This window comes from Ambystoma mexicanum, chromosome 5p (assembly GCF_040938575.1).
Source record: "Ambystoma mexicanum isolate Mex_15411 chromosome 5p, UKY_AmexF1_1, whole genome shotgun sequence".
Lineage (NCBI taxonomy): Eukaryota > Metazoa > Chordata > Amphibia > Caudata > Ambystomatidae > Ambystoma > Ambystoma mexicanum.
In genome coordinates, this window is record NC_090930.1 from 230,382,065 (window position 1) to 230,405,579 (window position 23,515).

The window sequence follows — 23,515 nt, forward strand, 5'->3', positions numbered from 1 at the left end:
TGGGGGCAACAGAAGAGAGACACGGGGCATGAGAGGGGGTGTGGGGCAAAAACAGGGAGAAACGGGGCATGAGCGGGGTGTGGGGGCAACAGCAGGGAGACACGAGGCACGACCAGCGGGTGTGGGGCAACAGGAGAGAGACACGGGGCATGAGCCGGGGGTGGGGGGCAACAGCAGGGAGACACGGGGCAATGGAGGGGGGTGGGGGGCAACAGCAGGGAGACACGGGGCTTGAGCGGGGGGTTGGGGGTAATAGGAGAGAGACACGGGGCATGAGAGGGGGGTGGGGGCAACAGCAGGGAGACATGGGTCATAAGAGGGGGTGGGGGGCAACAGCATGGAGACACGGGGCACGACCGGGGGTGTGTGGCAACAGGAGAGAGACACGGGGTATGAGAGGGGGGTAGGGAGCAACAGCAGGGAGACATGGGGCATAAGAGGAGGGTGGGGGGTAACAGCAGGGAGACACGGGGCATGAGAGGGGGGTGGGAGGGGTAACCGGAGAGAGACACGGAGCATGAGTGGGGGGTGGGGGGCAACAGCAGGGAGACACGGTGCATGACCGGTGGTGGGGGCAACAGAAGGGAGACATGGGCCATGACCGGGAGGTGGGGGGCAACAGAAGAGAGACATGGGGCATGAGCGGGGGGTGCGGGCTACAGCAGGGAGACACGGGGCATGAGCGGGGGGTGAGGGCAACAAGAGAGAGACATGGGGCATGAGCAGGGTGTGGGGGGCAACAGTAGGGAGACACGGGGCATGACCGGGGTGTGGGGGGCAACAGGAAAGAGACACGGGGCATGAGCGGGGGGTGGAGGGTAACAGGCGAGAGACATGGGGCATGAGCGGGGGGTTGGGGGGCAACAGCAGGGAGACACAGGGCATGATCGGTGGGTGGGGGCAACAGCAGGGAGACGCGGGGGGTGGGGGTAACAGGAGAGAGACACGGGACATGAGCGGGGGTTGGGGGGCAACAGGAGGGAGACACAGGGCATGAGCGGGGGGTGGGGGGCAACAGCAGGGAGACACGGGGCATGAGCGGGGGGTGGGGGGAACACGAGGGAGACACGGGGCATGAGCGGGGGGTGGGGGGTAAAAGGAGAGAGACATGGGGCATGAGCGGGGTGTGGGGCAACAGGATGGAGACACAGGGCATGAGCGGGGGGCAACAGCAGGGAGGCACTGGGCATGAGCGGGGGTGGGGGGAACAAGAGGGAGAAACGGGGCATGAGAGGGGGTTGGGGGGTAACAGGAGAGAGACACGTGGCATGAGTGGGGTTTGGGGGGCAACAGGAGGGAGACACAGGGCATGAGCAGGGTTGGGGGGAACACGAAGGAGACACTTGGCATGAGCGGGGGTTGGGGGCAACATGAGGGAGACACGGGGCATGAGTGGGGGGTGGGGGGTAACAAAGAGAGACACGGGGCATGAGCGGGGGGAACAGGAGGGAGACACGGGGCATGAGCGGGGGTGGGGGTAACAGGAGGGAGACATGGGGCATGAGCGGGGGGTAGGGGGCAACAGGACAGAGACACGGGGCATAAGCGGGGGTGGGGCGTAACAGGAGAGAGACACAGGGCATGAGCCGGGGGTGGGGGTGCAACAGCAGGGAGACATGGGGCATGATCGGTGGGTGGGGGGAACAAGAGGGAGACACGGGGCATGAGCGGGGGGTGGGGTTAACAGGAGAGAGACACGGGGCATGAGCGGGGGGTGGGAGGCAACAGGAGGAAGACACAGGGCATGAGCGGGGGTTGGGGGCAACAGTAGAGAGGCACGGGGCATGAGCGGGGGTGGGGGGTAATGGGAGAGAGACATGGGGCATGAGTGGGGGTGGGGGGCAACAGGATGGAGACACGGGGCATGAGCAGGGGATGGGGGCAACAGCAGGGAGACACGGGGCATGAGCGGGGGTGGGGGGAACACGAGGGAGAAACAGGGCATGAGAGGGGGTTGGGGGGTAACAGGAAGGAGACATGGGGCATGAGCAGGGGATGGGGGGCAACAGCATTGAGACACGGGGCATGACCGGGTGGTGGCATGCAACAGCAGGAAGACACGGGGCATGACCGGGGGGTGCGGGGCAATAGGAGAGAGACACGGCATGAGCAGGGAGGGGGTGGGTGGCAACAGCAGGGAGACACGGGGCATGAGCGGGGGGTGGGGGGAACACGAGGGAGACACAGGGCGAATGTGATTGGTGTTGGCAGAACATGAGGGAGACACGGGGCATGAGGGGCAACAAGAGTGAGACACGGGGCATGAGTGGGGGTGGGGGTAACAGGAGAGAGACACAGGGCATGAGTGGTGGGGGGCAACAGGAGGGAGACACGGGGCATGAGCGGAGGGTGGGGGGAACACAATGGAGACACAGGGCATGAGCAGGGGTTGTGGGGCAACAAGAGGGAGACATGGGGCATGAGCGGGGGGTGGGGGGTAACAGGAGGGAGACATGGGGCATGAGCGGGGGTGGGGGCAACAGGAGGGAGACACAGGCATGAGCGGGGGTGGGGGCAACAGGAGGGAGACACAGGGCATGAGCGGGGGTTGGGGGGAACAGGAGGGAGACACGGGGCATGAGCGGGGGTTGTGGGGAACAGGAAGGAGACACGGGGCATGAACGGGGGTGGGGGGTAACAGGGGAGACACTGGGCATGAGTGGGGGTAGGGGGAACACGAGGGAGACACGGGGCATGAGCGGGGGTGGGGGGTAAAAGGAGAGAGACACGGGGCAAGAGAGGGGGGTGGGGGTAACAGGAGAGAGACACAGCGCATGAGCTGGGGGAGGGGGGAACAGGGGAGACACGGGCATGAGCAGGGGGGTGAGGGGAATGGGAGGGAGACACGGACATGAGTGGGGGAACAGGGGAGAAACGGGTCATGAGGGGGGGTGGGGGGAACAGGAGGGAGACATGGGGCATGAGCGTGGGGTGGGGGAAACAGAGGAGACACGGGGCATGAGCGGGCGGTGGGGGGAAACAAGAGAGAGACACAGGCATGAGAGGGGGTTGGGGTACAGGAGGGAGACACAGTAATGAGCGGGGGGTGGGGGGAAACAAGAGAGAGACACGGGTAATGAGCGGGGGGTGGGGGAACACGAGGGAGACACGGGCATGAGCGGGGGTCGGGGGGTACAGGAGGGAGACACGGGTAATGAGTGGGGGAGGGTGGATACAGGAGGGAGACACAGGTAATGAGCGGGGGTGGGGGAACGGGATATCCACTCCTCGGTCCTCCGCAGGCCACCGTGTACCGAAGGCGTGTCTCCTGCAAGTCTGCAGCAGCCTGGGAGGTTCAGGAATGTGCAAACCACATGAGCCTTACACCGCCCCATTGGAGGCCCCGCTGTCCTCTGATCTTATTGCATCGTAATTTTCGATTGTTATGTTGTGATAATCACTTGTGAAGTCTGTAGTCACCGCAGAACTTGCCACAGATGCCAATATACGAACAATAAACTAAGATGGCGGGTGTCTCTGAAAATAAGACGCACTGCATGCTTTACTACAGCCAATGGGAGAGCATGTCAGATGTCTGCGGACATCACGCAAGGCGTTTGCCCAATCCCCGTCCTGTCTGCGGAGTGTGTTCCCGCTAAGCAGACAGAGATATCACTAATTTTTTTCACTTACTTTTTTGTCTTTTTTTTAAAAAAACTACTGGACGGATTTACACCAAATAAAAAAAGCACGCTTTCGGGACCAAGCTGCCGCTCCTGCTGCAAATTTGGTGTATGTCCGTCCCGCGGTTTGGGCTGTAGGCGTGAGCAAAGTTTTTTCCCATTATGTCTATGTGATAAAAAAAAGTTTTGGGATCCCCCCTATAACTTTGCCCCCCCTGGAACAAACCTCACCAATCTTTGCATAATTCAGAGTGGTCCATATACTTTTTTTGCAAAGTTTGGTGAGGATTCGTCCAGGGGGAGCGAAGTTATAAGCCGCCCAAAAAGTGCTCTTCCTATGGAAACAGCAACTTAACCATAGCTACATGGCCACTACCGTGGCCATGTAATTTATATTTCAAGGAAAAAACTTTAATTGCAGGGACGTTAAGGTAAGAACTTAATGCAACAAAACCCCTGAAATTCATCTAAAACCACCTTAACTGTGTGCCCCCTGTTGCGCAGCCTATGACCACACTGATCACATCACTAATAACATCACTAATTACATTACAACAGTAACTGGCATTAAGCATAGCCTTCAGCCATAGTCAGTATGCATGGCCGAATATATTTCAACACATCAATGGGTACTAGTCATGGCCTTTAATTATGGACAGTGGTCACAAACTTCACCCATGTGCACTGAATTAATATTTGACAACACTAACAGGCTACCAACCATAGATGTTGGCCTTTACTGGTGGATAGAGCTTTCAAACGCATCCACTGTATATTATATACACTGATCAGGCACCAGCCATGGATTTAGCACAATATCGGACAGTGGCCATGTTATTTGGCTGTGCTGAATGTATATTATAATATAGTAATGGGCACTAGCTTTGTCCTTTTGTTTTGCTTTCAATGTTGCCCACTGTATATTTTAAAACAGTGATGGGCTACTTGGCATGGCTTTTAACTATGCACATTGGTATTTTTGAACACTAATCAACCACTAGCGATAGCATTTGCTGCTTGTCAGTAACCACGGCCTTTGTCATGGCCATGTACACAGCCTAAATTGTTAACAAGATAATCAAAGTTTTCATGACCTAATGTATACATGATGTTACGCCTGATTTCATTATTGATGTAATCGCTTATACTCAATGTAATTAGTTTTGTCACCATTGATGGCATCACTGATGTGATTTGTAATGCCATCGCTCGTTTGAAAGACAGCATTACTTGCCACACAACCTCTTGGTCCCTGTGTGTGTGTTCTAATGTCTCCATCTTTGCGGCATAATGAGTTTCCACTTTCTGCAACATCCGATTGCTCATGGTGTGGTCTCTTACCTCGCCCTTCGTGAGTGGCTTTGGTGGTTCCCGTTGAGCGAGGAAGTTTAGGTATTCCTCTGCCATGGATGACTCATAATCTTATTTCACAGGCAGGTGCCTTAACATGAAATCTGCCAGATTGTATTCCCTGCCCACCTTTCAATCCTCAGAGGCATTTTTACTGTCGGTTTCCAGAGATTGTGACCAATGCCTGATTGTCGGTCACCAACATGAAAGGTTTTCCCAGGAGGAACATCTGGAAGTGTGCACATGCCCAGACGACTGCCATCAGACTCTTGGACACGTAGACAATGATGGCCCTTGGATTGTCTCTGCCAGGCCTATGCTCTGCTAAAATGGCTACCAGGCCAAACGGGCTTGCTTCCACCATCAGCTCAGTGTACTTTGCTGGGGTGAAGTAGGCCATGCATTCAGCTGATCCAATGTCTCTCTTGATTTGGCTGAATGCCCTCTTGCAGGCGTGGTCCCACTGAAAAGTGTTGCCTTGCTTGATGACTCTCTCAGCAGTGCACTAGTGGTGGCAAAGTCTCTCAAATACTTGCTGCAATAGCTCGCCATCCCCAGAAATGATCTCATGTCACTCACACCTTGCGGGGGTGAAATGTTTACGATTACTGCAACTTTCCCTGTGTCAGGGCTCATTCCTGCTTGCAAGAACATGTGTCCAAAGAATTTGAGTTTCCTTTTGTGAAATGCACATTTCTTGGCATTCAGAGTCAGCCTCACCTGGAGCACTTCCTTGCATCCTGTTAGGTGGCACCTTGCAAACCCTCGATGTGTGGTTTTCATGTCCACAATTGGTGCACCTCTGTTCAAACATAGAGCACCACGTTCCTTCTTCATGGGGAAAAGGCAGACCCCACCTGTAACACTTCCCAGTCGTGCCATACCTTCTTGTTGGGGTGTGACCACTGCCACCACTTCTCCCCCCTTAACTGACATAGTATGCTTGCTCTTTCACCTGTCCTTTTCCAGTCTCTCATGGCTTGTGAGTCTACCCTTGCTTCTGTCCATGCCATCTGGAGAATGGTGGTTAGAGGGAGAAGTTCCCGGAGTAGTTTCTTTCTGAAGGTGGATGACAAACACCATCTGATGATCTTTAGTCGAATGGCCTGCTCATTCGAGAATTTGTGGAAGTCACAGTGAGCCACAAACTTGCGCAGTTGAGTTATGAAGGCATCCATGGACTCACCAGTCATTTGACAGGCCGTTTTGAAATTGTGTCTCTCGTGGTCTATGCTACGCTGGGGGTCGCAGTACGTGCACAATGCCTGTCCTTCATACGCCTTGAACTTGTCAGGCGGGAACGTTGCGATGAGATCAACAAGGTTGATGAGCAGTCTTCTGGCAAACTTGTTGGGATCCTTTTCAACATACGCTGCCATGTAGGTTTTAAACCTCCATAACCACCCCTCCCATCTTTACCCTTGGGGTTGTTGATCACCTATTTCAAATGGACCTGGTCACTGGAAGGCAGCGGCACTGGGGCCTTAATCCTAAGAGGCATCACTTGCCTGCATCTTGGCTGTCTCTCTCTTATTGATAATTATAATTAGCATTTATTGAACATGGACCTAGCTTCGAAAAGCAGCAGAGTGCTTTACACATGTATACAAAATAAAGATACACAGCGTAGTGCTTTTCAGAGGTAACAACAGAACAGATATGCAGCAGGGGTAGGAAACAGAGGGGCACAGAGGAGGGGTACATCTGTAAAAGGGAGGTGGGAGGAGACGGTGGATAGCATCTAGTGAATCAGAGGTTGAAAGGGACAACATGGGGCCTAGGTGATGAGGTGTAGAGTTGTAGAGGTGGGTCTTGAGTTTTTTTCTCAATTCTAGAAACATGGGGAAAGTCTGTTGCTGATGGGGTGGTGGTTCTATATTCTTGGGGCATAGGCAAAGAAGGCTTGTTTTCTGGTACTTTCCTTTTTGCAGTTTCGAACTTCAGGTCTGCATGTGTTCTGGCTTTTGATGGTGCATTGTTCGCTGGAGATGCTGATTTTCTCCACTAGGTAGCTGGGTGACCTGAGTTTGACTGCTTCATAGATGATGAAGCAAGACTTGAAGGTAATTTGTGCATACAGTGGGAGCCAGTGAAGGTCAATGAGGGCTGGGCTATATCTGTGTAAACCCTCGATGAGGCATGCAGCAACGCTTAACACATTTCTCAGGGGCACAAGGTGGGGCAATGGGTGTTCTTCGAGGAGGGCATTGTCCTCATCCAGGTGGGATAAGTGTTAGGAAAGATTTCCATTTATGGATAATTTTCCCTCCAGTTGTGAACACCTCAACTTTTTGCTGTTGTCTGACCATCCTAGCCTGACTTTTACCAGTGGAACCCAGCCTTCTGCTGTATTCCACTGGTATTTTGCTAATTTTCTTATGAGGAAACTGACATGCCCTTTCGACTGTCAGTACTGGGAGACTTTGGTTCCCTTAGTCTTTCACTTTGTTGCTGTTTTGTAGTAACATTTGTCAGTGCACAATGTACCTTACAGTACAGTGTGTTGGGGTCCCTTTTTCATTTTGAATGCCCTAGAAATCCTCAAAGGACTTGTGCCCAGGACAGAGCTGGTGGCAGCAGTTGATTTTAAAGCATGTTTTACTTTTTTCTATGGTCCAAACCGCATTTACCACGTTTGGCACCGGACAGTGGCCGTGTCCAAAATGGCCATGCCACAATGTCCTATGTTCTGTCCTTTGGCCATCTTGTACCTTTGCCTTCCCCAGGTCGAGCCAACCCAGGAAATTCCCTATTTAGTCATCCAGATCCCTGCGCAAACCAAAGCTTTGGTGGGCTTCTGCATGCCTTGTTTGTGTGTTTGTGCACATGATGTGGGTTGGAGCTGTCTAGTTCCAACACACATCCTGGGTGCCAGGATATCTGGTGTGCTGGGATGACTGGGACCACCGTGGTCTGTGATTGGTCCACGTCTGGAGGGTTGAATGTGAGAAGGCACCTTACACCCACTCCAGATCGATCTTCTGAGTTCACACCATACTTAGTAAAGGAGCCAAGTATCCTGAAGCACTGAAGCAGATCTGTGAAACTGGTGGTGACCCGCTGGAAGGTTTGTTACACTGACCCCACTGTGGCCCTATTGGAGCCCCTGTTTTGCATCAATTACAGAAAGCCTGCAAGGGTGCTTTGACCCGTTGGAGTAGTGGGACTACTTACAACACCAGCTGCTTAACCTGTAAGCAGGTCTTTTTTTCAGAAGTGTTCCTGGACCGCCCAGTGAACTGACCAGCTCATACAGGACCTTTGCCCTGAAACCACCGCCGTCTTCAGTTTTGACTTGAGCCTTTGAAAAGTGTAAGCTCTGGGTATAAGGCACTCTTCTGCTGAGTTTCGTACTCCTAGCATTCCTAGGTCTGGAATTAGAAGAGTATGACTGAGGATACACGGTCACTGTGTCACCCAGATGTGGTGATGATCTTCGTGGGTTCCTTGCTGCTGTGCATCCCTCTGCCCTAAGATTTGCTGCAGTGTAACTGGCCTGATCCCTTCACCAGGAGCGGAGAAATCACCATTGTCCTGCCACAGAATAAATTCCGGAACACAGTCCCAGAAAGCTGTAAAGCAGCAGAACTGCAAGATTTGAACCTGCTAACGAACTAGACTTGACTGGCAAAACTTGGTCCAGATTTCCCTGAGAGTCGGTAAGTACTTGCATCCCTTACCGTTGGCCCCTGGTGCATCCATAGACTTTTACGCATGAGTGCCTCCTATGGGCCACTCTCCATTGTAGAGGTAGCCTTTGCTACCGAGCTATTCCCAATTCTTGGAACCTGTTCTGCCCTCTTGGGGAGACCCTCCTTAATAGTGGAAAGTAATTCTTCATCACCTCACCCACCTTCCTGAGCCAGGACAACCCCCTGAAGAAGATGTGTTTTTAATTTAACCGAACGATTGAGTGCTTTGGTACTGAATGTACTTTTGAGCGCAAGGCTCTGAACTTCTTAGGGACTGGACTGCCTATTAGTTAGGGTTTGAATTTTTGAAGGACTGCCTACAATATATTCGCACTGTGTTACCCCTTTCTTTGCAGGTTGTTGATCTCTCCTTGTGTAATATTCTTTTAGGCCACTGCTACTGTATATACGTTTCATAGTTAGTGTTGTGTTAGTTGTGTTAATATTGCTTTGACTTCACTGTGTGTTTGATTTAACCTCTTTAGTGCCAAGGACGAGCTATCTCATCCTTGGGATTACCTCCCTGTTGCCAAGGACGAGATAGCTCGTCCTTTCAGGCCGTAAAACTGTAATCCAACCCCCGGGCTATGTGAGGGAGATGTCCCCCCTCACTGCCAGGGGGCTGGATTACCTTCAGTTTCACGTCGACGTGCGTGAAGCACGTTGGCGTGAAAGTGAAAGTAATTTACACTGCAGCAGCCATTTCGGGCTGTTTACCTTTCTCTGCCTCGATCTCTGGCTGTATTTCAAGCCGGAGATCGAGACGGGTATCGTTGGAAAGGGGAGATTCTCCGTTTTCCAAGGATACCCATTGTGTGGCATTGCTGCCCGCGGATCGGGCGCAGGGCAGCAATGTCACCAGATCAATGCAGATCTTTTTGTGACGGGGTGAGGGGGGCTGCTTACTAGGTAAGCGGCCCCCTTCCCCCCGTGGCCCCAAAGTATGGGGCCACAGCATCAGAGATCCCTGGGGGCAGATGATCACTGCCCCCAGGGGTGAAAATGAAAAAAAAAATCGAGGGAAGGGGGAAGGTGGGAGGGGGTCTGGGGCCCTGGGGCCCAATAGGCCACCAGGGATATAGGAAAAAGTGGTGTACTTGGAAAGGGGAGGTTCTCCGCTTTCCAAGGACACCATATATACGAGGCATTGCTGGTCACGGATCACTCACCCCCGGCCGCAATGGAGTGGGTGCCATGTCATGCAGCCCTCCCTGGGACCAGATATCTGCTCCTGGGAACGGACGCCTGAGCCCAGGGAGGAGTGCAGGACAGCCCCCCCATTATCTGCCCCTGGGGAGGGCTACATGAGATTTGCAGCCCCTCCAATTTGGCCATGTGTGGATTCCCACGGGTGTCCTCTTTTGGGAAATGCATGGGGTTCCCTGTTTTCCTTGCTGGCTTTGAAACCCTAGGCCAAAATCTGTAGGTTGCACACATGAACAAAATGGGCAGTGGCGAACGGCTTGCGGTTACCAGTGGGTTACCCTTTTCCTTTTGCGCCCCCGGTAGGTGCACCCACACATGTGAGGTACCATTTTCATCGGGACACGTGTGGGGACGCGGGAAGGTAGGCTATGTGTTGTTGGCGGTGTGTTTCGGTGGGTGGCCAGAGTGAAATGTCTGAGAATTGTCTTCATTTCCAGCCAATTTCAGAGACATTTCCCTGTGTCCACTCACCGAAACACGTCGCCAACAACAGATGTCACACCTTCTCGCGTTCTCAAAGCTGTCCCGACAAAAAAAGTACCTCACATGTGTGGATGCACCTACCGGGGGCAAAAGGAAAAGGGTAACCCACTGGTAACCCCAAGCCTTTCGGCACATCCCATTTTGTTCATGTGGGCAACCTACAGATTTGCGCCTAGGGTGTCGAAGCCAGCAAGAAAAACAGACAACCCCATTAATTTCCCAAAAAAGGACACCCGTGGGAATGCGCAGAGGTCTGACTTGCGTGAAGCGGCCCAGAATTTATTACCCAGAACCCCAGACAAAGTGAACATTGTGTTTTTTTGCCACCAAATATCACACTTTGTCGGGGATTGTGGCTAATAAAAACTGAGGCAATTTGTGCAAGGCAGACACATTCTGGGCCGATTTGCGCAAATCATACATCTGCGGATTCCCACAGGTGTCCTCTTTTTTGGAAATGCATGGGGTTCCCTGTTTTCCTTGGTGGCTTGGACACCAGAAGCCCATATCTGTATGGTGTGCCGGTCGTCAGAGAGTCTGAAATTCCGGAGTGAAAACAGACTTGGGGTTACTTGTGTTTAAGGCTTTCCCCTTGGTGCCCAGGTAGGTGCACCCACACATGTGAAGTACTGTTTTCATTGGGACACCTGTGGGAACGCGGGAAGGAATAACATTTGTTGTGTTTGTGTGGTTTTCATAACGTTTTGACCCATTTGTTGGTGCCCTTTGTCACACAACCCTTTCATTTCCCAAATGTGACCTACATTTATTTGCTGCCTTAGCCACCATATACTTTTGTAACCTGCACAAGTCACCTACCCTTGAAAAGGTCTGCCTGCGCTCTTTCAAAAAATGTATGCTTGCCGTTCCTCACCACATTGGGTTTCCCGATTCACACATGCTAAGTGCGTCTGTTCAGGCCGTGAGCATAAAACTCCTGTGTACCTTTTCTCAGTGTTTGGCTTGTTGTATTGCTTGTTTTGTAAAACACTACAAAAATTGCCGTACCAAGCCAACCATGTCCAACACATACCTTCTTTTTTGGTCTTTTTCCCGCTTTTCCCCCAATCTATGGCAGTTTCCCCAACCTAGTTGTTGCCTGACCTACGCAGATCACCCCTTCCTAAACTTGGAATTTTGTCTACTTTTCAGAAATATATGCCTTTCTGTCCTCCAATTCGGCTTTCCTACCCTTTTCTCCCATTCCATCCGTGCATGTCCAATTGGCAAACATGGCCAAAATTGCCTACCTCTCACAAAACAGTTGATAACCACATCAAAATATGTATTTTCTGTTTCCACTTAACCTGTTCTTGAAAGCCAGGAAATTGGGGAACTCAGCACAGCAAACCATTTGTTCCTAGCTCTTACAAGGAAAAAAACACAGGCTTCTTTGTACATCATTTTATTGGAACATTTCGAAAAAACACAAAATGTTTGCCCTTTTTACTTATTTTCTCTCACCCCCCTACAGCAACCTAGAATTCCTGGGTGGCGTTACGACCGCCTACCTGTAGAAAAAAAAGGAGCCAACTTTGGCCACGATAGCTCATGTAACAAAAAAGTTACAAGCCATTGAATGGCCACATACCGAAATCACCAAAAAAGGCCCTGGCACTGGGGGGGGGGAATACCCATGGCAGTTAAAGGGTTAAAAGGCATTTAATAAATGTATATTTTCATTTTTGATATATGCACCTGACTGAGAGTAATTTTTCGTGTTGTTTACTCTATGTGCTCATTGTGGGCTTTCGATCATCCTCACCCCTCCTGATACCTAGTCTTGACAGCCGCCAATGCTACCTTGATTGGTCTTGCTTGTCCAGAAGGTTAACCTGCAGGGAGTTGCTAGGTCTGGAAAAGACCCAGGGCTAAGCTGATGTTGGAACTGTTGGGACTGGGGGCTAGCTAGTCTTTTGGCTGTAGCTCCTGAGATTCTATCCGGGGCTACAACCAAAAGATCAGGGGCTACAGCCCCCTTAGCCCCCCCAGCAACGCCCCTGTTACCCTGTTCAAGAAACTAGGCTGGCCTTCTAACCTCTGCCCACCAGGTCAGAGTTTAGAAATCCATCTTAACAATACGAACAGTGCTTGAACGGTGGATCTAAAGCTGTCCGGAGAAAGGAAGGTCTTGGCTTTCCACAGAAGGGATAGCTGAACCAAGCTGTCTGAATTTTCTATCTATGTGTGTCTAGAAGGGAAGGTATTTGTCGATGTGGAACCCAAAGATGAACATATTGATGAATTGGTGTAACTTCCACCGGTGGAAGTGACACCTTTTTTAGTCGTAAATCATAAAGTTTAGTGAATCATCATATGAATCAGTTGAAGTTCAATTTTCAAATCTCCCTAGGTTGGACGGGCTGTTGGTGTGCCTCTCTTTCATGCCCCTTGCAACGTGATTGGCCACTGGAAGCCTTGTCTGCCCAATCGGGGCCCAGCAGGCTTTAGCGGGCCCCCTCACTCCAAAGGCCCACTTCCTAAGGCCCCTGTCTGCTCCCTGTCTGCTGTCTGGCCGGGTCTGTTGGGTCTCTGGGGGTCATCTCCTACACTCCTCCCCACATACACATGGAAGCTGAGCAAACCACCATGTTCCCTGGACCCACAGTGGGAAATTGACTTCCGAACACTTTTCCGAAGTTCAGCCCCTTTTACTAGCTTCTCAAATCATTCCCTCTGCACTGGGTCTGGCTACCGCTCACTTTATCGGATCTGATCTTCATCTTATCATGCCTGCCAGGAACTGAATATGTCACCTGCCCTGTTTTAAAGTTAAATTTAGCCTGTCTAGTGTGTTGCATTTCACCTTGCCTGTTTTAAAGTAAAATTTACCCTTTTTAGTGTATTGCATTTCACCTGCCCTTTTTAAAGTCGAATTTAGACTGTCTAGTGTGTTGCATTTCATCTGCCCTGTTATTAATGTCGAGTTTAGCCTGTCTAGTGTGAGGCATTCCACCTACCCTGCTGGATAATCGATTTTAGTTGTGCTTTGTGGCTGTTTGTGCTCGCCCAAGAGGCGCACTTCCTTCTGCCACCCCCCTCTTCCAAATGTATTAGTGCTTCAGCCTGGCAAGTGTATCCCCCCCTCCACTTTTGCCTATCATGTTGCTATCTCTCCTATCCTCACCAACTGTTTCACAATCATCTATCCTTCTCCTATCACTAAATCTGGCCAGAAGAAACTTAAGAAGGACACTCTGGGCTCCAACCCATGCCTTCCTATTGCAGACACCGATGTAACGGATTCCACCAGAGAGACTGTCACTGACATCCTCTTCTTCCTTAACTCACCTGACCTATGGACTCACTACTTGGTCAGCCTTCTCTCTCCTATCGCCTCTTCTCCCATTAATGGTGGCACTCCCTGGAAGGTCCTCCTTGACCGCTTCACCATTTCCAGAGTCATCATAAATGTCTATTTCAACAAATTTATCATGGTTCAGGGTCCTCAACCCAACCTTCTTCTCTTTGATAGACTCCTCCCTCGCCTCTCTAATCTTACCTCCCCCTCAGGCCACGCTCATTTGCCCACTACGCCTTCCACCTCCTCCTCTGTACAGAAATCTGGGAATTGCCCTACTGTCCCAGCCCCTTTGTTGGCCTTGATTTCTCCTCCATCCACTACTATCTCTCTGGCCCTCTTGCCACCCTCGGGGGGGGACCACTGTCTCATGCACCCACTCCATTTTGCCACCCTTAACACTCACTCTGCTGTAAAACACTCAACCGTTACATGACACATGGTTCAAGAACAGCTCTGTCACAAGCTTTGACACTCTCCTCTCTGAAGGCTACACAATCCTTTCTATGACCAGGCTAAAGAAGGCAGGTGGTAGAGTAGCACTGATCTTCTCTGAATGGATACCTGTGTCTATTACTACTATCCAGGCCTACTCCTCCTTTGAGTGCCTAGCCTCCAGGCTCCAACTCTCTCCTTAATTTTCTCTCCTCGTGGCCACCTTCTATTGGCCTCCTGGACAGCTCACTCTCTTCCATTCAGAATGGGCCGACCTAAGCTCTTCTCTACTCTCCTCCTCCTGCTGGTTGACCTCAACTCTTCTGACTTGTCAGGACCTTTCTGCAACCTATGTGCCTCTTTCTCTCCCTCTCTATTCTACCCTCTGGCTCGACTCACACGGCGGGCCACACGTTGGATGGTCTCATCTTCACCGACATCCCAGTCTCTATCCCTCTCACTACCTCTCTCTCTTGGACAGACCACTCTCTTCTATCAACTCACCTGAAGCTCTCCTCTCCTCTGGCAGCAACTCACACAGCACAGCCACTCGTCTTCAAGGTTACCAGACATATGACAAAAGTGGCAGTGGCTGCCTTTGCCTTCACCTACTCCCCTCCTCCCATTCCTCACTATCCTTAATCTCTCTATCTGCAACACTCTTTATTATTCTTGCCCCTGTCATGAGGGTCCGACTGAAACCTTACAAAAAGTGCGACTCTTGGTGCGACTCTGACCTGGCTGCCCTTAAACGCAAGTGCACGGCAGCTGAGCGGAAATGGAATTCACCTTGGGGACCATCTGACAAACTGGCCTGCATCCTCCTTCAAAGGCAACATCGACTCTGCATTCACTCCAAAAAATCTTATTGAAGTCTGCATCTCCGCAGCATCAAACAACACAGCCACAATTTTCAAAGACTGCAAGGAACTGGCCAATCCTGCAGCAGCCTCCTCATCTATCACTCCCACCCAGGACCTCTGTTCGACCCTGGCAGCACACTTCACCACAAAAAGCCAAGACCTACTCTCCTCCCTTCCCCCACACCACAGCACACACCAGCACATTGACTCCCTCGCACCAGCCTTGGCTGACCTTTGCATCTTCTCCTTTCCCAATGGAGTTTTCCCAACTACCCCTCAATCACTCCCTTGTGCACCCTCTTTGCAAGAAACCCTCTGCTGACCCTTTCATTCCGTCAAACTACTGCCTGATCTCTATCACTCCTTTACTTGGCAAACTCCTGGAGAAGCTGGCTATCTCTCAGCTAAACCTCCACACAGAATCAATCAGTTGTTTCCACAACCATTGGTCTGGCTTTGGAGCATCCAGAGGCGCAGAAACTGCTCTTCTGAACACCTGAGAAGACCTGCTCTCAAATCTTGACACTAACACTCTTTCTGTCCTCATTCTCCTTGAACTCTCCTCTGCCTTTGACATGATTAACCACAACTTCCTGATCTCATGGCTTTGTGACACCTTGGGAATCACAGGTCAGGCTCTGGCTTGGTTAACCTCTTGTCTTTCCGACTGCCCACTTGGTGTCTTTCTCTCGAGTATCACCCGCTCAACCTGGAGCATTCCCCAGGATTCTAACCTATCCCCCTGGTTCTTCAACATTTACTTGGCTACCCTTGCTCGTGTGATTGCCACCTTCACCTCTAATTTCCAGTGGTATGCGCATGACATGCAAATATCCTTCAGGCTACCTCCAGCTGCCTCCTCCTCCTCACTCATACCTGTCTGTCTGCTATTCAATCATGGTGTGCAAATGACCGTTGTCTCAATGACAGTAAAACTGAGATTGTTTGCATTGGGACACCTTCTGCTTTCCCCCTCTCACTCCGGCGTACTTCCCTTAGCCCCGCACCTACCCCACCTGTGAGGCCAAAAAACGTTGGGGTCAGATTTGACTCCACTCACTCCTTCCCCTCTCACAGCTCTGACATCTCAAATAAGTCTAACCATCAACTACACCTCCTCAGGTGCACTCTACCTTTTCTCACTTTTCCTATGGCTCACTGTCTCCGGAGTCCTGGTTCTCTCCAGGCTAGATTACTGCAACAGCCTCGTCCTCAACCTCCCAGCTTCCGCCCTGTGTCCTCTGCAACTCATCCAGAACAGAACTGCAATACTTATCCTTAGCCTCAAGCCCAGGGGCTACATCTCGACGGTGCTTAAATCCCTTCACTGGCTCCCTGTGGCTGCAAGGATCAAATTCAAGACCTGTTGCATTGTTCACACGGCTTTCCGGGGCCTGGGACCTACTTACCATCAACGCTGCCTCCCTAAATACTGTCACTATCGAGCCCTCCGCTCATCAAGCTCCAACCTTCTGCGATTGAGCTGGTTCTCCAAGCAGAGATTTGGAGGGAGATCCCTTTCCTCAGCAGGTGCCTCCCTCTGGAGCAGCCTCCCTGCCACCCTCCGTCTTGAGCCTGATATTCTTAAGTTGTGGAAACTCCTCAAGACTATCATCTTCTCTTCTTCCTTCTCCCTCACCCTACCCTGCTAACCTCTCTGCTCTTCCTTCTCTCCCTCCTTTCCACACAGCTTACCGACTGGCTGCCTGGTGTACCTCAGAGTCTCACAGGTCTCAGGCACCCCTGCCAGTCCTTCTGCACTTGCCTCAGGGCCCTCCACCCTCCCCTCACTGCATTTGAGATAAAACCTTGAGAGCTTTCTCTCAGCATTTCACCAGTCTCTACCGACTAGGTCCAATTGGTCCCCTGCCCCTCCTTTGCCCTTCCAGCAATTGCACGATCTTTATACAGCCCTACCTGAAGATCATTCTGTCTGTTCTCCCTTGTCTTCACCCCTTAATGTGCACTAGAAAAAAACGCAGAATCACCAGCAGGCCTATTTGCTGTATCTAAACTGTTAAATGTATCATATTCACTTAATCTGCCTGTTCAGACCGTTATTGTCTCAGAAATTCAAGGGCTCTGAGCGACTGTTGTTTTTATCCCTGTGTTCCCTCCCTCCTTGAGTGCTTTCAAACACTTTCCTGTGTATAGGCGCTATATAAATAAACACTACCATATCAAAATGTTTTACATTTTTGCTTAAACTCAAGCCGCTTAAAATATCTGTTGTTCACATTTTGCAGGAACCAATTCATTCATCCTTCTTTATGCATTATGATTATGTTTCAAAATGACAGACAAAACCATTTTCATCAAAATGTGTTTATTTGTTCACCTAGCGTGCTTTGCATTTTCAATGAGTCTATGAGATTATACCTGCAAATCACATACCGCATTAGCGTTCTTGCTGGTTTCAATAACTTGTGAACATTAGACCACTGTGTGCATCTTGCAAAATCAACACCGAACCTCTGAAGAGCAAAGATTTGGTTCCTCTGACTGAAGGCAATGTTATGTTTATTCAAGCACAGATGGTGCTGATGCTGGCTCGCCTGACTCTTCAATCATCGTTAGTCACATTTCTTTCATCGTTGCTTGGAGCAACAATGGGCAGTCTGGGAAAACATTTTAAATCAGAAACGTTATGTTCTATTGTTTTCATGCTGCAGTCTTGCATTGGAGAAAGAAAAACAGCGTTTTTTTTCAGGTGTGGAATAATTTAGATTCTTATGCTTGATCAGAGAAGAAGCAGTTTTGAAAAGAGCAAGAACATTTTGTGAGAACGATGGAATCCAGGAGTAAGAACTGGCCACAAGCCCTAAAGCAGCCTGCCACCCACAGTTCCAATATAATTTTGCAAAGCAGACCTGATGGCAGAATATCAAATATCATAATTCCACAATGCTGCCAACAGACTTTCTTGGCACACAGTCACAGGATCGTAATGGGCCATATAATTGTCTGGGGCACCAATGAAAAAGTAGCCCACAGTTGCATATGGAAATGTATTCCTTTTGTGACACTGTTTGAATAGTACCGAAAGGGGGAGTCGTTTGATAAAATGTGATGCAAATTGTGCATTTTAAAGAATATGTATGCAGCAACATTGGTCAAAACTACTAGCCGCATAGTGAAGTAACTCATTAAAGTGGCCCACTTTGACCCCCAAAACTGGCCCACGCCAGCATTTTGTGTTTTTGCCTCGGGCATGGGCCTGTTGCCCTATAGGCCAGACTGAGTCTGAACAGACCTACAGGGATGCAGTGGAACAGGCTCGCCTTCTGAAGGGATTCCACGGATCCTGGCCATCATACCTATTTACTCCAATATATGGGGGGTGTATAACCCCACATCCTCTTGTCTCGCTTAGGGCCAGCTTTTTACAGGTGATCACTGGCACTCTTGTGGGGACAGAGGTACCAATAGAGAGTTGGGGTGTCCTCGAAAACACAGGACTACAGAGGCAGAAGTAGAACAAGGATACAAGACATCGAGCATTCAATAACCTTCAGACTCTCCTGTTCTGGCAGTAAACATCATGCATAAGTGATATTAATTCCGGGCATCGGAGCACTGGAGCATCCAAGAATGGACCACATGACACTCTATACCATAGACTTGTGTCCCTCACCTTACAGTACGATGGTGGTGACTACCTCTGCTCTTCGCTCAATCACCGTGACTGGTGCCATCATAGGGAAACTACTGGTCCACCAGTCGAGCATTGGAGCTCAATCTATTAACATCCTTTACACACTTGGACCGGTAAGCAAGCAGGTGGCCCCTCTACATCTACACAGGCAAGCATGTAAAGAAGAGCAGAACCCTAATAAGCAAGTTCACCAAAAACAAAATGCATCCATACGTGTGAAACTTTCAATGTATATTTATTTATATTGAGAAACAAGCAGGATATGTATTCAAATAACAAATCAGCTCTCATACTGTTGAATTGGCTAGTGGAACTGAACTGTGTCATGCTTGAAATAGCCATTCCTATCATTGAAAAAGTCACCCCAGATCATATTAGGCATTTATAATACTCCTGTACCGAAATGTTGAGAATATTAATTAAATGATTATACAATCTCATGAGTGGTGCTAATAAAATAACCTTAGAATACATTAACTCTGCAACAATAGAGTCCTTATTCGAGTCCCCTGAAGCATAAATTGAGGGGCAAAAGACAAGCATGTATTTATTTTATTTATTTGCATTTATAAAGCACTCACACAGCATTGATGCACTGTTACAGGAATATGTCGTAGTTGCGTCACACAGGTGGACAATCTGTTACATTAGCCCGCATATATGCAGTATATACAGTACAATAGTCAATGAGTGGCTATTACAGTCACCCTTAATTGGTTAAATACGCGTGCATGATTCTCTAACTACAATGTGCATGCATGGTGACATTGTTTAGCCACTTATAGAAGGCTTCAGGGTTGCATTTGTACTGTGGTCATAAAGAGATTAATTTCAGATGAACAGTCTGGTTTTGATGGCCTTTTGGAAGGCAAGATGAGAGGTTCACTTTTGATGGAATGGGGCAGTGAGTTTCAGTGTCTCGAGGCAATGAATGGGAGGTTAGCGCCACCACCCCTTGCACGTTTTATTCTTGGGACCGGCAGTAGGTTGGCATATGCGATTCTGGTGGGCCTTGCTGCCAGAGGTAAGAGAACTCTGTGGGAAAGGTATGGACGTGCAATGTGGTGGATTCATCTGTGCATAATGGCAAGTGCTTTGAACAGGATGTGCTGGCGGACAGGTAGCCACTGTTCTTGTTGTCTGGCTGCAGAGATATGTTCCTTTATGGAGATGCTGAGGACAGCGCGGAGGGTGTTATTCGGAGTGGTTTGTAATTTGTCCAGGTTTTTTGGCTGAGGTTCCTGTATAGAGTATATTACAATAGTCCAACCTTGCGCGATTGATAGGCAGTTGGTGGTTGATATGAATTGTCAGGTGGCATTGAGCGATTGATATGCAGTTGGTGGTTGATATGAACGATCTGGTGGCATTGAGGAGTTTGGAGTAATAGGCTGCAGAGGTAGCTACTGTGCTTTCTTGTCTGGACATGGGTTGGTGTCCAGGTAGACTCCAATAGTTTTGAATGATTGGGAGACTGGGATGGTGATGTTGACGATAGTGAAGGCCTGGTATTGACCATTGAGGACGATGCATGAGTCAGTGGGGGCTAGCAGTAGTAGGTCCATTTTGTTCCCATTCAGTCAAAGCTAGGTTTCAGCCATCCATGTGTGAATGGTGACGTAGATGAAGTTAAGGGGGATGTAGTCATTCTCATAGTTGCTGGAGAGAGGAATGAGGACTTGAGTATCATCACCATAATTAGTGCACAGGATGCTGAGCAAGTCAAGTAGATTGAAGAGGGAGACGGTATAAATATTATACAATGTGGGCGATAGGCGTGATCCTTATGGTACTCCAAAGAGGATGGTGTCTGGGTTTGCAGATGCTAGGTCTGAAAAGACACGTGTAACTCTTCCTTCGAGGAAGGAAGCAATCCAGGTGATTGCGTTTGGGGAGAGGAAGGCTGAGGAGGAGAAATGTTGACATAGTAGATTGTGATCCACAAGGATTATAACAATGATACACCTGTCTTAATGCCTCCATTCACGCTGTAGGGGAATTTTCATTGTTTTTGAAGGTTGAAGGCTGGGGCAGAATGCGAAGTCCACCTCCTGTTAGCTCCCCACCTTCAAAAATCACTTGGTTTTATGCCAGCATGAGATTTTCATGACAATGGCCCTCATTAGGACCCTGGCGTTAAGGGGTTAATGGCGCCGTAAAAAATGTCGGCGCTGTTAAACCCTTAACGCCTTCCTACGAGGTCCCTTTGCGGGACCCGACCTTAACGGCTGGTCTAGACCAGCCGTTAAAGTAGGGGCCCGCAAAGGGACTCTCGAGGTAAGTACGGTACTGCAATTTGCGGTACCGTACTTACCGCCTTCCCCATTCCCATTATGCCCTATGGGGCAAAAATGGGAATGGGGATGGGCCATGGTGGCATGGGGAATTACCGCCCCACCAACCTTGGAATGGGGTGGTAATTCCGATTCCGCCATGGCGGACTCCGGCATCGACCATGGTGCTAATAGCCAATGAGGGCCAATGAGCGAAATGACTTGTATGTTTCCAAATGTAAAAAAAAAATTTTTTTACACATTCCAAAATATTAAGGATTATACCTAATAGCAAACATAACTGTACACCATATGTAAGCAATACAGTTGTACGCCGTTTAGGAACTGAAGCAGAACAACACAGAACAAGAAAACAAACTCTCTGAGCCTAAGAACTATTCTCTTCCCTTTTATTGTAAATGTATACCATAGGAACTAAATACATTTATAGTAATGTTTTAATATCTAAAATTGCTCATTCCATATTTCTACATAAATGGCAAACAAACTTGAATGGCTGGAGGAGTACTTCTCTAAAGATGACATGAAAGATGTACAATCTATCAATGGTAAATGTGCACATATATGGTTGAAATGCATTGACATAATGCATGTTGATGATCAGTTATTAAATTACATCTTTTCGAAATATTTATTTTCCACAAAGTCCAAGAAGAAAAAACCCAAGACAGTAATCATGAAGAAGAAATTCTAAATAGCAACGAGGGACAAATAGAAACTAACACCAGTACTGCTAAACCCATTCTATCAGTACTCTATCCACCATTCCCCATCACATGAATATATTTCTTTCATACGTCACAAGATTTCAATGTCATATTTACCCAAAACCATAACACCTATACAAGCTCTTACTCTTACAACCTTCCCAACCACACCTATCATCTCATTACACAATCACACAACACACATGTTCATCCCTCTACAATCACACGCACACACCCATTATTTGTATACGATAACACATGCCACAACTTTCAAATACACACTCTTTTTTTCAAACAGAAACAAGATGATGCCTACAAAAACGATTCTTTAGAAAACAATGAACATATAGAACATATAACAATAAGAACAAGTCATCTAGTCATCCACCACTAAAACAATTCATAGACAACATTCAAACAGAACTGCTAGATACCTCAATAAACGAAACTAAACCCGTCTACAGTACAAAAAGTAAGCCCTCCTCTTTCAAAAAATAAAAGAAAAAAGATGTACAAATCAAACTAGACCCAGAAATTAATGTAACACGGTATCTACCGATGTTAACATAGCCACAGAAAAACATTCAAAAAAGTGTTCCATCATAGAGTTCTTAGCAATCTCATAAAAAATCTAAGAAGTCATGTTCTAGCTTAAAAATTCCCATACAAAAGCAAATCTCAAAGCTCAGATTTGAACTAAAGAAAAAGGTATTTATATTAATTTCAAACAGAATGAACACACTTTCTAAATTAATCAGTAACCTACATTTTCCAAACTACTGTGAAGTTGAATCATTACCCACAAGCAGAACAGAACCGTATGTCAAGGAAAAGGCATATCAACAAGAACAAATAAACCTAATTGCCATAGGCAATAATCATTTATATATTTATTGCATTTAAAGCAACGCACAAAGCACTGAGGCATCTTGCCGCTAGTTACAGTGTATATAGTATTGCAAGAAGTTGCCAAGTGTTACAGGCAAGTTACATATGCAGCAGAGGGCTGAAAAGTCATAATCAATAGGTTGAAAGCATGTTAGATATGCAACACAGGGCTGAAAGGTCCTAATCAGTAGGTTGCAGGTAAGTTACATATGCAGCACAGGGCTGAAGAGTCAAATAAGTAGGTTGCAGGTAGATTACATATGCAGTAAAAGCTGAAGAGTCAAATTAGGTAGGTTGCAGGTTGGTTACATATGCAGTACAGGGCTGAAGGGTGAAAACAGGTGGGTTGCAGTTAGGGTATATACGCAGCACAACACTGAAGATTCAAAACAGGTAGGTTAAATATACAGTACAGGGTTAAAAGTCATTATCAGTGGAGAATAGTCTTTGTGATAAGAGATAACCTGGCCAATGTAGCTGCCACTTATTACATCACTAACACATTGCATCGCTCTGACAATGTAGAAATGTCTCTGCGTCCTACCTGGGACACTTAAAGCAAAAATGAGGAACAGTGGTGCAGTGATTCGCTGAGCACAAAAACTAATGGGAGAGGCTATGAAATGGTAGTAGACACCATTATGGCAAAAGAAACCATGAACAAACCTTAAACCAAATGTTCCTTTTGTCCAAACAAGCCACCCCGTGTACAAATGGACCAGCACAATATGTAAAATAAACCATCAATCATTCAAATGTTTACAATTCCTCAATCACTATGTGAACTCCTGCCCAGTATGCATCCACACTGGACTGCAAGGACATTCATTATCCTGCATTTCTTCAACTGCTTGCAAAAGTTCCTTCCATCACATCAAAGTGTTAAGAACACACCATTCCGCTATTCGAAACTTTGTCCATAGTTTGTATTATGCAAAATGTCTTGCTGTAGAACTCCAAAAATTTAATTAGATTCTCCTTCATGGAGCAGTGAAGGAACTACCAATATTTTGTATCT